This window comes from Canis lupus, chromosome 20, assembly GCF_003254725.2.
Source record: "Canis lupus dingo isolate Sandy chromosome 20, ASM325472v2, whole genome shotgun sequence".
NCBI lineage: Eukaryota > Metazoa > Chordata > Mammalia > Carnivora > Canidae > Canis > Canis lupus.
In genome coordinates, this window is record NC_064262.1 from 16,306,523 (window position 1) to 16,324,257 (window position 17,735).

Genomic DNA, 17,735 nt, shown 5'->3' on the forward strand with positions numbered 1-17,735 from the left:
ATGGGGGGGCCCCTGAGTGGTCTGTTGGTTAAGCATCTGCCTTCAGCCCAGGTCATGACCTCTGGGTCCTGGAGATATCAAGCCCTGCATCGAGCTTCCTGCTCAGTGATGAGTCTGCTTCTCCCCCTCCCTTTCCCCTTTCCCTCTGCTTGTGCTCTCTCTCTCTCTCTCTCTCTCTCAAATAAATAAATAAAGTCTTGGGATGCCTGGGTGGCTTGTTGGTTGGGCATCTGCCTTCAGTTCAGGGTATGATCCTGGAGTACTGGGATCGAGTCCCACTTCCTGCATGGAGCTTGCTTTCCTCTCTGCCTATGTCTCTGCCTCTCTCTCTCTCTCTCTCTCTCTCTGTCTCTCATGAATAAATAAATAAAATATTTTTTAAAAATTAAAAAAAATAAAATCTTAAAAAAAGATTAAAAGTAGAACTACCTTATGACCCAGTAATTGCACTGAGTCATACAAATGTAGTGACCCAAAGGAGCACCTGCACCCCAACATTTATAGCAGCAATATCCACAATAGCCAAACTGTGGAAACAGCCAAGATGTCCATCGACAAATGAATGGATAAAGATGTGAAATACATACATATATATACACATACATACACACAATGGAATATTACTCAGCCACCAAAAAGAATGAAATCTTGCCATTTGCAACAATGGGGATATAACTAGAGGGTATTATGCGAAGTGAAGTAAGTCAGTCAGAGAAAGACAAATACCATATGATTTCTTAAATTTCACAAATGAATTTAAGAAACAAAACAGATGAACATAGGGAAAGAAAAATAAAAATAACATGAAAATTGAGAGGTATGCAAACCATGCGTAAGAGACTCTTAACTACAGGTAACAAAGTGACAGTTTCTGGAGGGGACAAGGGTAGGGAAGGAATAACTGGGTGATGAGCATTAAGGAATGCACTTGATGGAAAGAGCACAGAGTGTTATATGCAACTGATAAATCACTAATTCAATATAAATTGAATTCAGTTAAATAATTTTTTTAAAAAAACCTAGATATTTGACATCGAGTCCACATTTTTACACAGTAACAATACAACAAAAATTCATTAATTACAACCAGTTTCAGGAGTGCTTAGTTTTTTTTTCCACTGTTTGTCTTAGCCTGGGGGACCTCGACTTCTCAGACCCAACCCATTTCACTCTTTCATACCACCAGCCTAGTCTCTGTCTTCCCTGCCTGACACCACCCGGGTGAGATAGCTGGAAGCAGAGTCCTTTTGGATTGTGTGACAGCACAGAAAAAGAGAAGGAATAGGAAAAAGAATGAGATACCAGGGGGCTGGCTGAAAGGGAAGATCACAGGAAGAATAGTAACATGACTTTTTGAATAGTGACCAGGCTCTGTGCCAAGGATTGTACGTGTAATGTCTCATTGAATTTTCATAGCAGAACTATAAGGTAGGTACAAGGACTGCTCTCTTTGTACAGTCGAGGGTACTAATGCTGGGAGGGATAAGGAATTGGACAGAGTGAACCCAACTAATGAGTGGCAGAAAAGTCCATCATCTGACCAGTTTCTGCTTGAATCCTGAGCCTGTGCTTTCTACCACACCAGTCAATTTTATAGACTTTACAATTTTGCCCAAAGCTGACACTAGGAGATGCAGCTCAAATTTCTTAGCATTAAAAAAAAAGATCTCTCCGTATTTGAGTTGCACATGGATGATTCCTCCTTTGTTGTGAATAATCTGTACTGTTATAAATGTATATGGCATTGGGCAAGGGTTCCCATCATGTGCTTTTCAGGCTTAAGAAAAAAAGTTGCATGCAGTCATACAATGCAAAAAACATAAGGTTAAATAAAGTGAACAAATTCCTGCAGGATTTTTCAATATCTCTGCTACTGGAAGGTCTATCATAACATTTGAAGAGAAAGATATAGTATATTGTATTACTCAGACTTTCATGAGCCTGGGATTCTGTTTTCTACAATGCTTTTCCCTAGGGTGAATGCGCCAAAGAAGCACTTTGGGAAAACCTGCTCCAGACAAAAGAGCCCTGGACCAGAAATGCAAAGGTTTCTGAGTCCCATCTCTGCCACTAGCTAGTGATAGAATCTAAGTAAGTCTTGCAACCTCTGTTCTTAGGTTGCTCACAGTAAATTCTGGGACGGTCGTATCTGTACTACCATCTGCTCCTAATTTTTGTAAGGATCAACTAAATAAAGGGTTGGAGAGAGCTCTCCAACTTGGAAAAAGCCCAAGATATACATCAGGGATTAAATGACTTGAGTATCTCTCTCCTGCATAACTGATCAGGAAAATTGACTGGATTCTAATCACATTCATGCCAATCAGTGATTTTCTGACCGAAGTAAATGGTATATCTTCTTTTTTTAATGCCTGGATGTGTGAATTTTCTGACTTACCTGGAAAAGAATTATTAAAAGAAAATCTATATATTCATATTACCATGAATGTATTAAAACTATGCAGTCGTAGGCTCTCTGCTGAGAAAGAACGCACTTTCTTCCAAGGCTATCCATTACGAGAGAAAGGGTGAAAAAAATAGTGAACACTCACAGCAGGATGTACACTGATTCCATTCTGTTCCCCTTGGCTAAGGTTCATGGTCCCCAACCCCTGGACAATTGGACCTTTTGCCTTCTCTTCCATCAACCTGTCCCCTGATATGTGCTCCCATTGGCAGTCCTGACCTCACAGAAATAGGAGTTGCCTCAGGAGGAAAATGCAGTTGCCTGTCAACACTGTTGCTGCAAAAGTCTGGGAAATTCCTCTGCTATTGAGAGGCTAGAATTTTGAAAATAATAAAAATAAAAGGAGAGAAAGAAAAAAATAATAACTCATTTGGGAACTGGGAATGCCATTACACCTCAGTCTCTTAAGTGCCCCTTTTCCTTGGCTTTTTGAAATTACAGAAATGCGGATCAGGCTTTTTTCTTGTTGAAGGTGTGTTATTCTCATTAAATACCTAGGCCCTGAGAGGAGAGACTGTGGCAAGAGGCATGGAGAACCGACCTCATTCCCAGCCCTTGGCCCATTCTATCACCTTTGGAGATAGCATTTGCAGGCAAAATAAATGCACCTTTTGACCTGATTGGACACTTTCCCAAGGGGAGGGTATTAGGATGTTGCCACTTCATGTCTGCTCTGTGCCCTCTTAGTAACAGGACTTAACTGCCTTCTAACACTTAAAACTCATATTCATGTAAATGGTACCCACTTTTGTAAAATGATCTACAGTGTGAAAGGTGATTTGTCAAATAAAATGTCTCTTTTTGATTTCTTAAATTACCAGGAAAGAGAAATTTAGGCTCAGTGAGATTAACTTTCCTAGAACCACATAGGATAAAAAAAGCACATAGATGGTTTGTGCCTAAGCTGGACCTCATCCCCAGATCTTTTGATTTCAAGACAAGGCTCCTTTTCATATTATATACAGGAAGCACGGGCTTATTGTCAGCTCTCTGGATATATGTGCCTGGAATTACTCTGAAAATAGTATTAATTGGTTTCTATCACAGGAGGCAGATTGAATGTGAAGGTAATTTGGGGAAAAAAGTCTAAGTAAGGAGGGGCTATAGTGGGAATAAAAGCAGAGTGTTGCTCTCAAAGATGACATGGGCTCTGTCAGACAATCCATGTCTGCAGGGAAATGAGAAGAAAAATAATCACTGACTCAGGGGCTCTGTGAGCTCCTCAAGAGAAGACAGTAGCAGGTAAGAGCCCATGCTTTGTAGCCACGCTGCTCATTCCAGTCCAGCCTCTGCCTCATACTAGGGGAGACTTAGTACAGATTACTTATCTCCTCTGTGCCTTTCCTCCTCAAAAATGAGGATAATAATAATAGTTTCTTTCCAGGTTTGAGGTAAGGATATGTTAACTCACATAAACTGCTTAGAGGAGCATCTCAGATGAAATTAGGGCTCAATTAATAATAATTGCTATTATTATTGTCATCACTATCATCATTATTAACTACAAAAACAAAAAAATTAAAAGATCAGGTCATTTTCAAGAATGCTTCTTTGATTATGTTTGTCCATCTTCCTGGAATTCTCTAATTTTAGCATTCTGCCAAGATTCAGTGATCTTTATTCCATGAAGATTTTTTATTATACCTTCATTTAGAAATGCTTTTGCTTTTCTTTCAGCGTCTAATTGATTTATCTTTAATGAATGAATGAATGAATGAAACATTTAAGGTATGTCTGCTTTTTCATGATATACTTTGCATCATCTATTTTTCTAGGTTGTGTGTGTGTGTGTGTGTGTGTGTGTGTGTCCTTGTACACTGGAGTGGTTAAGTTATATTAATTCACTGAGCGAATGGGTGCTTTGTTGGTACTTATGAGTGACTTAAATGTATTTCAGGGAGTTATGGAAAAAGCCATCTGGAAGCAATAATAATTTTGAGAGTTACTATTCTCTTTGCTATCTTGATAGATTTTAGTACAATCTCCTTGGAAGGTGATACACTAGACCTTTTATTTTATTTTTTTAAAGATTTTATGTATTTATTAATGAGAGACAGAGAGGGAGAGAGAGGCAGAGACATAGGCAGAGGGAGTCTGATGTGGGACGTAATCTCAGACACGGGATCACGCCCTGAGCTTAAGGCAGATGCTCAACCACTGAGCCACCCAGGCATCCCACACTAGACTTTTTATATAAGGGAAGTGAACAGAAGTAAGTAGACTTAATCTAGACTACCTGCTTTCAAGGGCCTGAAGAGTTGAGAATGAGCACATAAGTAGAAGGAAGAATTCTTTTTGCATTAAAGTGACTCCAGGCAAACATGGTATCACCCACCCACCTCTTCATATGTTTTTATAAACTATGTGTCTGGTATGACATCAATGGGATAGTTGATCTTTAGGTCCCAAAAAGTTACATAACTTCCAGAAAAAGACAACAACTTCAGATTCTGCAGCTGGATCCCCAGTGACTTAAACATGCCTTCCCAAATGTAAACTGGTACCCGGGTACAAGCCATTTTTGGTTTACTGATTGCAAACAGATTTTAAAAGGATATGAGTTTGAAAATGTATTGATCATGTTGCAAGATGTTTTTTCAGAGGTTTTAGAGTAAAATAAATACAAGCACAGCTGCATATTTCACAAGTTTCAGGCCCAATCAGGTTGTCAATTCCCAGAATATACTATTTTTTTCAGAGGATGTACACATATAAATAAACTAAATGCATATAGAAAAGCACATACATCTTTTCTTTCCAAATCCCTTTCCTTCACTCTACCTGACATAAACTCCCTGATGTCCTGGTCAGAGTAATATTTTTGGCACAATATTGTTCCTGATTTCTCTTATTGCCTCCTGGGGACCTCCCTTTCAAACATCTAATGTGAATTTGCTCATGAATGCCAATGATATACAGCTACATTTTTCCTTCAAACTTTTCATCCCCCAGGCACTCCAAGTACTCTGCGACTACTTCCAAGATATCCATAAGTAGATGAATAGCAATTACTTGTAATAGAGGGTAGAAAAGGCAAGGGCATTTTTATTGGTTCTGGGAAGATTTAACTACATTGATACAGCATTTACTGAAAATCCCCATCATCTTCAGAGTATGATGAATGGCCACCTCCAACTCAGCTCTGCCCCAGGAGACTCCTGGGTGCAAAGTGCCCTGAGGTCTTCCCTGACACACAGAGAAGTTTGTCTTCATTCATTCTCACATGTTAACTTCACTTGAGTTTAGTGAGCAGTGAACACTTTATTCACTCCCAATTCAAATCAAAATAAAGGTTTAATTTGCTTCCCTGTCTTCTGGGGCTAATTTCCCTTCATTGAACACTCATACTTCCATTAACTCAAGGAGAACAACCCCCTAAGCAGCCTTTGATTAGACTCTGAAGGACTGACTGTTCGTGTGAAGCTTGCACACAGCTCCCACCAGCATTAACAAGAACCTCCCTTTGTGTACCACAGGCTATGAGACATGATCATCAAGCTTTATGTGTCTAGTGGCTCATAATTCACACTGTACCAGCTTCTGAGCTCTTGTGCTGAATTTCTAGGATACATATCATAGTCCTTAATCTCCTATCAGACCTACCACTTACAAGTAGAACACCAAGACATCAACTTCTAAGTGTCAAGAACTTTTATCACATAGCAGAGCAGGCTTTAGCAGAACTTAGTTGTCTGGAACATCTTCAGGGTCTGCCTCTTATGTTATGGGTCAACCTCCCAGGTAAGAAAAATAGTTCTCAGTTCCTTTGCTGTTCTATATATTCTATGACTTCAACTTTATTATTTGTATTCAAAGAATCTCTAGAGACAAAGCAAAAATAATAAGCTCCACCTCAATTAAGAAAGACTTACTCTCCCCAAATCCTGACTGAGTTCCTTTTGTAACAGTTACAAAACCAACTTAGAGAAAGATGACACAAAGAGACGGAGGTTTACTTGGATATGTGTGTATCTTTTCATACTGGTAGATTAATTGCTTTACCAAACATTATTTTCTTGTTTTGAGTTTCCCTCAAAGTAGATTATGAAGTAAGGACTTGAATACAAGAAGTTGTTTGGGGAGGTGATCCAAAAAAAAAAAAAAAAAAAAAAAAGCGAAGAGAAATGGATTACTCAAACAAAGAATGAAGATAAAGGTTTGTGATCAGGCCTGTTATCACTGTGGTCAATTGAATCCCAGTCTTTCTGGGGAACACTACAATGTACAGAACAATGTATAGTTATCCTAACTGAAGGCACAGAAGATGGGTATTTATTTATTCTTTCCCCATCCATTATGGATTGATGGTTGCTTCTGGGAGCATTAACTCTCAGGCAGTTCTAGTTTGTCCTACATGGAGCAAAGCGTGTTTCTTATGTGACAAAACAGTCAGAGATAGGTTTCCACAGTATTAGCTGGTCATTAGGGTTGTAGTGGTGAATCTTGGTGGTGGGTAGTGGTGTGGGAGATTCATTCAGTGAATGGACAGCATCAGCTACAATTATTAAACCTCTGCTATTAGACATACAATTAGCCTTAAAATACAGTCAGTGCCTTTTATGAAGACTGGACTTCACTAAGGATTTTTATGACTAGAATACCAAGATTATTGCTACTTATCAATCTTCTTGTTTTGTAATTGGCTTTTTCATTAAGTAAAGAGAATATAGGAGATCCCTGGGTGGCGCAGTGGTTTAGCCCCTGCCTTTGGCCCAGGGCATGATCCTGGAGACCCGGGATCGAATCCCACATCAGGCTCCCGGTGCATGGAGCCTGCTTCTCCCTCTGCCTATGTGTCTCTGCCTCTCTCTCTCTCTCTGTGACTATCATAAATTAAAAAAAAAAATTTAAAAAAAAGTAAAGAGAATATAGAGAAGACAGGACTTTCAATAGGTAAGTCGCACTAAAAATTAAGGTTTGGCCTTTCAAACCAGTTTTTAAACTCCACATTAAGGAAATGTATCTATGTCTACCTGGACATATTTGCATACATATATTCAAAAGGACTTAGTATTTAATAAGGTCAATGATGAAAAGTCAAAAAAGAAGACAAAAGTCATTTTATACAAATAAATATTGCCTAATGTAAATAGTTTCCAAAAGCGAAGATACTTAAAAGCATGACCTGGGACTTGAAATCAATATTTATAAATGTACAGAAACTCTTATCTAAAACCATGTCATGTACACTTGACATTAAAGTTACAGTATATATGTTTCTAACAGTTATCACGTAGAAAGGATGCTACAAACTTGTTGGAGTTAAGAAAAACATATTTATACAGTATTTTGAATATTAGAATACATTTCACATTCATACTTTTACTTATATTTCACAATTACATGTGAGAAAAGTATTATTCATATTTTGGGGAAAAACTGGGAAGTGAGAGTGAACAGTTTGGTGATTTGCTTTAGGTCACAAAATTAGGACAGGTTGAAGCCAAAAATCAGCCCACATTTTCTTCCAACTTGTGCCTACATGCCCAAAGATAATGCATTCCTGGCTACTTTTTCACTCAAAACTTTTGGTCAGACCAACAGCACCAAATTTCTTGAGCTATCTGTGAATGGAGGATTTCTTGGGACGCAATATTTTGAATTCTATAAACAGGACCATTCCAGGCAAACAGGAAAAGTTGAGCCCTTTGACACTAACAGATGCATATAATTTTAAAAGCATATGCTGAAGGCTGTGGCACTCATACTGCTCTGTACATGTTCTCCAGAGTGATAGTTCTATAAGAGCACTCTGCTGATCTTTTAAGATTGATAATATTCTATAACTTCCTTTTTTAAATGAATCCATTTTTTTCCTAAGTGGTTCCCAAGAATGGCATTAGCTATATTAGTATTCTAATATCCTTCCTGGAATATATTTTACTCATTTCTCACTTAAACCCATTTACATAAATACTAAAAAGAAAACTATACAAATAAAAGAAGGCATACACCTAGTTGTTCTAATATTGAAATGAAGATGAGATAAGAAATAAAAAACTACCTATCCAAAATAGCTTTGTGGAATTTAATAGTACACAGAAATCTTGAGTTATTAGAAGTCCAATATCTTTCAATTTATAATTTGAATATATTTGGGTTGCTAAAGGGAAAATCAGAAGTTCTAATGTTGTCATTTGATCAAGAACTTGAGAAACAGCTACCACAATGTTGCTGCTTAGCAGTATGTATATCTGTAAGAGGCTGTTGACATTCAAAAGGAAAAATGTTAGGTCAGCTGCTAGTGACTTTATTTCCCTCAAACCAGCACAGCTACATTCCTCACTTCTAAACTCAGTGATTCCATCCCTAGAGGCTTCTATAAGACAATTTTTTATCTATATAGTGTTTTGCTGTAGGCCCTGTCTCTAATTTTCTTTGTGACTTTAGGAATATACTTTGCTTGTTTGGATGGCAGTTGTTTTGTTGTTGTTGTTGTTGTTAATCTGATTAAATTGTGGAGCAAGGAGAAAATCAAACAAGATTGAGTTAAAGAAGCTGACCTGATGACAAGGAATATGATAGTTGGCCCTAGATGGGTGTCAATGGAGGATCACAAAGTAGAGGTGGGATCTCCTCTGTATTTTGGCCACACACATCTTGCCTTGTACTTCAAGCCATCATCATGTGGGCATAAATAAGACAAAGTAACATTATGTAAGACATTATGTAACAAAATGTCAAAATACATTTATGGTGCATAAGTAATGTTGAAAGCTGTGGTATGGAAAACTATTCTGACACGAGAGATAGCAATTTCAAAATGATAAGGTATTGCCTCAGAATTGTGCCTCTAAAATTCAACCAATAATAAACCATTTCAAGGTAAAATCTAACAGTAGCTAAAGGGAAGGCAATTACATAAATCTGTTTGGTACATACTTAAACATACTTAATTTCTTAATTTAGAATATGTCTTGTAGACAGTGATTCTCTGCTATAAAACTCTGTAGTGGGTACTCTCTCAATTAAAAAAAAATACCCTTTGGTATCTCTCTCAATTTTTTTCTTGAGCAATTTATGTTATATATATATATATATATATATACATATATATATATATATATACTCACAAAAATTGAATGGCCATATCAAATACTGAAGTTTCATGAATATCAGTTCAACAAATGCTTTAGCTTAATGGAAAGTCCTAAAAAATTCTGGAAAATAGAAAAAATCCTCTCATTATATGTTGGGTTGCATTACCCAGGGGGCAGGGATTCAATAAAAACACATTTAATGCTGAGAATACTTGATGTCAAACTAACAGATTAAAAAGTAAAAAAATCAATCATTGTATTTTTTTGTATATAGGACGTGAAACTAATTTATTGACTTGACAAATTTCTTCTGGTTGTGTCAGCTGAATCCAATAATTGGGCCTAACTGAACCTCATGATTCTAGGGGAACAGAGTATAGTCAGAGAGGTCTATGTGTTTACATATATTTCTGAGAGTATACAGCAATACAGATAAATTTGACTTGAAAAGTTTAGAATTCAAGGAATTTATGCAACCAAAAATGGATTTGGTTTATAATACACAAAGTATCAATCTTACAGAGTTTTTCTCCTTTTACCTATTATTTAATATTATTGTTATATAATAAGAAACATTTCTATAAAGTTCTAATTAATAATTATAAATGACAAATAGATTGTCTTTTTTGTGACTGTTGTGTAATTATTATCGAACTGTGCTATGATATGTCTTTTAAGCAACCGCATTTCTGTTTATCTTAGTAAAGGAGAGCAGGCATTTTTTTAACATTTCCATTATATGTGCAAATATATAAATAAGTACTTTTACAAAAGTATATATAAAGTGTATATAGTAATATAAAACAAATGAAATGTATACTCATATAATTCATACATTATGTACATTAAATCATAATATATTAATACTTATATATTGGTTATATATTTCTATATTACTTATATAGCTTATACTATTATATGTACCTATATATGATACATATAAAAATAGTATTTAGAATGGTTAAGCCACCAATGATGTATTAATGACCTATCAGATTATTAGGAAACAAGAAGATTCAGAACCTGTAACAAAAGTATTTGTCTCCAAATGGGTTTCTTTCTATCCTTCCTTTGGTCATGTTGAAAGTTCCTAGTTGGAGTTTGAGGAGGAGGAGACACGAAGAAGATATAATTTAGGAAAAAGCTCTAAATATAAAGATTGTGCAATCTTTGTGGAAGTCTTTGTCATTTCTTCTGGCTTTACCCTGGGCATTTCTTTTCATCTCTATAATATTATATCTGCAATCAAAAATATCTAATGTAACAAGTATTGGTTGATGACCTACTACGTGCTCTTCATGTCAGTGATTTAAAAAAATTGAACAAGGCAAACATGGCCCCTGCACTCCTGTACTTTTATTCTAAAGATGGTATTGTCAGAGACAAAAAGAAAGTAGGCAGAATCACAATAAATAAAGGTTAGAGTAAGTATGAAAAAGGAAATAAATGGAATAATAAGATAGTGACCTGGGGTATAATGAAATGGGGAGTCATTGCTTCTACTTTAGATAAGCTGATTAGAGAGGATCAAATCTCTAAAAACCCTTCCAGCTAAATGTACTCTTGCCTTACTGCATGCTAAGACAAAAGAGAGGAATGAGTCTGAGGACCAGATTTACCTTAACCAGAATAATAGATTTATTTTAATAAGCACCTATAATCAGTATATACTCATATACATGTATAAGCTTTTTAAAATATCAAGTACTGATTAACTTTCTCTCCAATTTTTTACATTGCTGCTGAGGAAATGGAGGCTCAGAAAGTCTGCAAGCAAAATAAGTGAATGAAATCTAAAACTTCTCCAAACAATTTTCAATTTAAATATTTGGGCAAACATACAAGCAAGGCAAAAATAGTCTGAGGAACATAATATGCATTTAGAAGGTTGTTAGACCTTAGCAAACGCCAATAGTTCTAGAGGTTTTAGTATGTAGCTAATGATAAAAGAAGAAATTAGAATTTTGAAAAATGCTAAGAAACATAAAACCAAACAAACTGAAAACTACAATCCCCAAAAGGCAGAACACATCTAGCATGCCATAATAACATGGTGTTGGCTTTTGTCTTAAATCTTCTCCTAAGATGATACTATCTCAGGGTATTGGGGCTTGTCAAATAACCATTAGGATATATTATCAGTACTTTGATTAGATTAAGTGAAAAAGTAGCCTTTGATTTACTGAAGTTCACATGATAGCCAACTCCTGCTTGAAACATTTCTGGTCCTTAAAGCAACACTGAAACTTGAGGCATCTTGCTGACAGCATGACTTATTTTTTAATATTTGTAAAGGGCAATAAGTGAGAATGAGTTCTTATATCATTTTACAAGCTAGATGGCTGGTTAGTAGTCATTTTTATTCTGACCTGGTTTGAACTTGCACAATAGTCACATTGCCCCTGGCATTTGACTGTGTGCAGATTACATTTTATTTCGCTCTTTGGAAATTGGACACTGCCTGTGAAACCAGAAATTCTTAGAAAGCCATAATCCAAGCCTATTGATTTAAAACACTGACATGAGCTACTTTCTTTAGCCCCAAATTCCACTTTCAAATCTTGCTTGTATATGTGGTAATTTATTCAAGAACCAATTCTAAAAATTAGTACTCTATAACTCTGGGTCTGCGTCCCAATCTTTAGGCAGATACTGGACTATCTGACAGTTTTAAGAGTTCAGATATATTAATAACTAATTATGGGTCAGATTATTTAAGTAACTAAAATTAAAAATTTTTTTAAAGATTTATTTATTTATTTATGATAGACAGAGAGAGAGGCAGAGACACAGGAGGAAGGAGAAGCAGGCTCCATGCCAGGAGCCTTACGTGGGACTCGATCCTGGGGCTCCAGGATCACGCCCTGGGCCAAAGGCAGGCGCCAAACTGCTGAGCCACCCAGGGATTCCTTTTTTTTTTTTTAATATTTGTTTAAATTAAAATATTTTAATTGAGTATTTGTTTCAGAGATATCTGAGATGTACACACATAAAACACTAACTTACATTTTTTTAACTCCCACTCTTCCTGAATGTTACAGATAAAGGAAAAAGAATTTGGCCTCCTTCGTCTATTCTTGCAACTTAAAAAAAATGAAACAAAATACAAATACATAAGTGGCAAAGATGCAGGTCATGATGATAAAGCAATTAGGATTAATAAAAAGAGCAAACAGGATTGGATATGATTCTCTAGGACTTTATAGAAGTTAAAATGTGATTTTAACAAACTGAGAAATGCAATCTCACAAGTGGTGCTCACATTTGGGAAAAACACTGCAAAAGTACCTTTCCTGGTCTAAAGGGAATCGGAAAACCATCCTGGAGGAAATACTGGAGAACTGAAGAATGGGTAGAAGTGAAACCTAGTGATGGTTTTGGGGAATGAGAGGGAAAGTGATGTTCTGATCAGATGGAAATATATGTATAGCAAATGAAGGCAAAAGATAACTTGGTTGATAAAAAAAAAAAAAACAACTAAGTAAGGTTTGCTATGGCTAGAGCATGAAAGAAGGTAGGAGGAAGGTGAGGTGTTTTAAGGAGTCTGAAGAGAGTGGGATCAGGTAATAGGTTAGCGAGAGAATGGTTGTCCACACTAGAGGAATGTTAGCAGGGTTGGCATAATTAAAAGTTTCTCACCCTGGGCAATAATGATACCTTGGTATGACTAATTCCTTTTGTGGAGGAAAAAGAGCTGTCCTGATCATTGTAGACTATTGGAACACCCTGGCTTCCACACATCAGATGCCAGTAGCACACTCATCCAGTTATAATAATCAATATCTTGACATTGCCAAGTGCCTATCTAGGAAAAAATCACCATTGATCCAAAAGCACGTTAAAAAGATTACACAACATGTCCAACTGAGATTTATTCCAGGAATGCAAGGATGGTTCAACATAAGAAAATCAATAATGAAATATATCTCTTTAAGAGACTAAAGAGAATAAAAAACATGATTATGTTAATTGATGCATAAAAATGATTTGACAAAATCTACCACCCTACCATGATAAAAACATTCAGAAAACTAGGAATAGAAAAGAACTTACTCAAAATGATAAAAAAGTATTTAAGAAAAACCTACAGATAATATTATACTCAATAGTGAAAGACTGAAAGCTTTCTAATAGGATCAGAAACAAGACATGCATGCTCTTCTTCACAATTGCAATTCAATAGTGTACTGTAAAATTTAGTTAAGAAAATGAAAGATACAAATCAAGAAGAAGAAAAATAAAAGCATCCCCTTTTGTAAGTGGCACAATCTTATATTAAGAAACAAAACAAATGAACACAGGGAAAAGGAGAGAGAGGAAAACCATAAAAGGGTCTTAACTACAGAGAACAAACTGAAGGTTGATGGAAGGAAGATGAGGGAGGCTAAATTGGTATTAAGAAGAGCACTTGTGATAAGCACTGAGTGTTGTATGTAAGTGATGAATCACTAAATTCTGTTCTTGAAACCAATATTACACTATATTTTAACTAATTGAAATTTAAATAAAAACTTGAAACAAATTAAATAAAAAGGAAAAAAAATCCCAGAGAATCCTTAAAAAAAGCTTCTAAATGAATTCAGCAAAGTTTCAGGGTACAAGATCAATACACAAAAATCAGTTGTGTCCTATGCACCAGCGATGAGCAATCTAAAAAGCAAATTAATAAAACTATTCCATTTACCTCAGCATTCAAAAGAAGATACTTATAGGTAAATGTAACCAAAGAGGCACAAGTCTTGTACACAAAGAACTACAAAAAATTACTGAAAGAAATTAAAGAGGGCAGCCCGGGTGGCTCAGTGGTTTAGCACTGCCTTCAGCCCAGGGCATGATATGGAGACCTGAGATCGAGTCCCACATTGGGCTCTCTCTCTGTGTATCTCATGAATAAATAAATAAAATCTTTTTTAAAAAAGATGACTCTGTCTTCACAGAATCCTTACACACCATTGGAATCAGTTTTCCACTCTGAGTAGAGTTCTAAAGTCTACACTGATGAGTTCTGTAACAGAAAAGAGAAAAGAAGAATCATTCATGCTATGTGATGAAAGAACAGTCATATCCCCTTTTCCACACCAACCTCAAAGAATGACAATAAAGCTATAATCATCGGAATGCCCTCATGGCTTGACAGTCAAACATCTGCCTTCCTTTGGCTCAAGGAATGATCCTGGAGTCCTGGAATAGTTCCACATTGGGTTCCCTGCAGGGAACCTGCTTCTCCTTCTGCCTGTGTCTCTGCCTCTCTCTGTGTCTCTCATGAATAAATAAATAAAATCTTAAAACAAAAGAAATTAAAGAAAGCTTGAATAAATGAAAAAAAATCCCATGTTCATGGATTGGAAAATTTATATTGTTAATTTGTTAATGTGGACAACCTAGTGTGATCTACAGATTCAAAGCAATACTTATTAAAATTCTAATGCTGTTTTTTACAGCAGTGGGAATTCTCATATATTGCTGGTAGAATTGTAGAAATGTAAAATGGCACAACTACTTTGGAAAATGTTTAAGTCCAATGTGTGTACAATCCTTCAATTATAATCTTAAGTATGATCCAAAGCAAATGAAAACATATATCTACCCAAATAATTGCTCAGAAATATTAATAGCAAATTTATTCATAATTGCTCTAAACTGAAAGCAACCAAGATGTCTATCAGCAGGTGAAAGGATAAACAAATAACAATATATTCATATCACAGAATACTACTAAGCAATAAAAAGGAACAAAGGTAGTGATACATTTAATTACATGGATGAATCTCAAAAATATTATGCTGAGTTTTTTCCATGCTACCCAGAGAGGGGTCCATATGGCATGTTCTGGGTTCCAATTGTTACTCAAAGGAAAACTTTCACAGTGTTGGGAGCCCTTAATGTCCTGCAAGTGAAGGAAGAGGATGTCCTCAAATTCCTTGTAGCAAGAGTCCATTTAGATGGCACCAACCTTGACTTCCAAATGGCATAGTATATCTACAAAAGGAAAAGTGATGGTATCTACATCAAAATCACAAGACAATCTGAGAGAACCTTCTGCGGGCAGCTCATGCCTTCATTGCCAATGAAAATCTGGCTACTGTAAGTGTCATATCATCCAGGAATAGTGGCCAGTGAGCAGAGATGAAGTGTGCTACTGCTACTAAAGCAACCCCTATTGCTGGAACCTTCACTAACCGTATCCAGCCAGCCTTCAGGAAGCCTAGATTTCTGATGGTTACTGATCCTAGGGTGGACCACTAGCCTCTCACAGAAGTGTCTTATGTCAACCTGCTTACCATTTCCCTGTGTAACACAGACTCTGCCCCGTGCTATGTGGACATTGCTGTCCCTCGCAACAAGGGAAATCACTCAGTGGGTCTGATGTGGTGGATGCTGGCTCAGGAAGTTCTGCACATGCATTGCACCATTTCCTGTAAACACCCATGGGAAGTCATGCCTGATCTCAGCTTCCACACAGAACCTGGAAATGCTGAAAAGGGAGAGCAGGTTGCTACTGAAAGACTGTGACCAAAGAGGAATTTCAGGGATGAATGGACCACTCCAGTTTCCAAGTTCATTGCTACTCAACCTAAAGCCACAGACTGATATGAAAGGGTGCAGGTGCCCTGTGGGCCACTAAGCAGTTCCCTACCAAAGACTGGAGCACTCAGCCTGCCACTGAAGACTGATCTGCAGCCCCTGCTGCTCAGGCCACTGAATGGGTAGGAGCAGCCACTTAGTGGTCCTAAGCTGCTTTTCCATGAAGACAAACCAAATGGAAATAAAGTTGGTGGAGTGTAAAATTTCTAAATGTAAAAACAAAAAACAAAAAAACAAAAAAACACTGGACTAATCATAAAGCATAAAAGAGTACCATACTGTATGATTCCATTTAAACAAAGCTCTAGAGTCAGGAAAAAAACAAAACAAAACAAAACTAAACTAATCTATAGGGTTCAAAATCTGATCAGTGGTTATGCGTAGGAGATATAGAATTAATTCCAAAGAAATCAAGAAAGACCTTTTGTCCATTATAGAAATATTCCATATCCTGATGGGGGTAGGTAGTTACACAGGCATATACATTTTCCATACTCAAATTTAAAATGTATATACGCAGTATATATGAGTTATATCTCAATAAATTTGACTAAAAACAATATTGTGGGGAGACATAAGACGGAGTGAAGGAAATGTAAAAATGAAGAAAAGGGTAGGAAAATAAAGAGAAAAATATGCTTACCTAATACTTGAATTTGCATGTTTATGCATATTTGCAATTCTCCCTTAGGTTTGTTGTTGGCTTTTATAGTTTTGCTACCAACCTAACATTTTTCAATGGACTCAGTTCTACTTACATTGTCTTTCAAAGTTTCTTAGAACCTGGTAATGACACCTCAGTTTAACCATTTTCAGAACTTTTTTCTTCATTTTTCAGAACTTTGAAGAAATAACATAAATACCTAGATATGTATGATTGTGGCCATGGAGTTTTTATATTCTAAGAGCTGAGTTGTGCCAAGGGAGCATTCTCTCTGAATTTTGCAGTTTCCTGTCTCTCTTACATACGTGCACACACACACACACACACACCACACACACACACACATGCAGTTTTCCTAATGTAATTCATTCTCTTTCTCAAATGTGCCTATTGACATTAACGTTCTAAGGGTGAAAATCAGACCATCAACAGATAAACAGAATGACAGTCATGTTATGATCTGTATCTCCAGGCTTAAAAAAAATTGAAATCATCAGTTTGCTAACAGTTTAGCTTAAAAATGTATATTACAATTATTTGGAATAAGGAATCTGAAAAAGCCTGTGACACACTCTCCAATAGCTCCCTCCTTGACTTTTGCCACACTGATTTCTTTTCAAAATCATTCCCTAAGTGGGTTTAAAGATGTGAGATGGATCAATGAATTTTACCCTTTATGTACAATCCTCTAAAACACTAGCCACTCACCATTCTCACCTTATAAATGTCTGGATCAGAGATTACATTTGTAAATAAAAGAAAACAGGGAAAGAAAAATGACATTTCCTAAAGAAGAATTGGAAAGCAGCCATCTTATTAACACGAAGGTCGTTGGTCTGGCAGAAAATGTTAATAACACAAATGCTAAACGTAACTCTCAGATGTCTCTTGGAGTTGCCAAAATCATTTCCATTAAATTATGAATTAGAGGGACCTGACTATATGAAAGACAAAGTATCCAGTACTTGAATTGAGGAAA

The 17,735-nt window shown here is 36.3% G+C and overlaps 1 protein-coding gene and 1 pseudogene across 1 annotated transcript in view; one reads left to right on the top strand and one right to left on the bottom strand.

The window, feature by feature from the left end:
- The window catches only part of CNTN6 (contactin 6), a 272,370-nt gene that overhangs the window by 225,588 nt on the left and 29,047 nt on the right, over positions 1-17,735 (bottom strand). The gene's annotated exons all lie outside the window — the stretch shown is intronic.
- Positions 15,332-16,241, top strand: LOC112662886 (40S ribosomal protein SA-like; annotated as a pseudogene).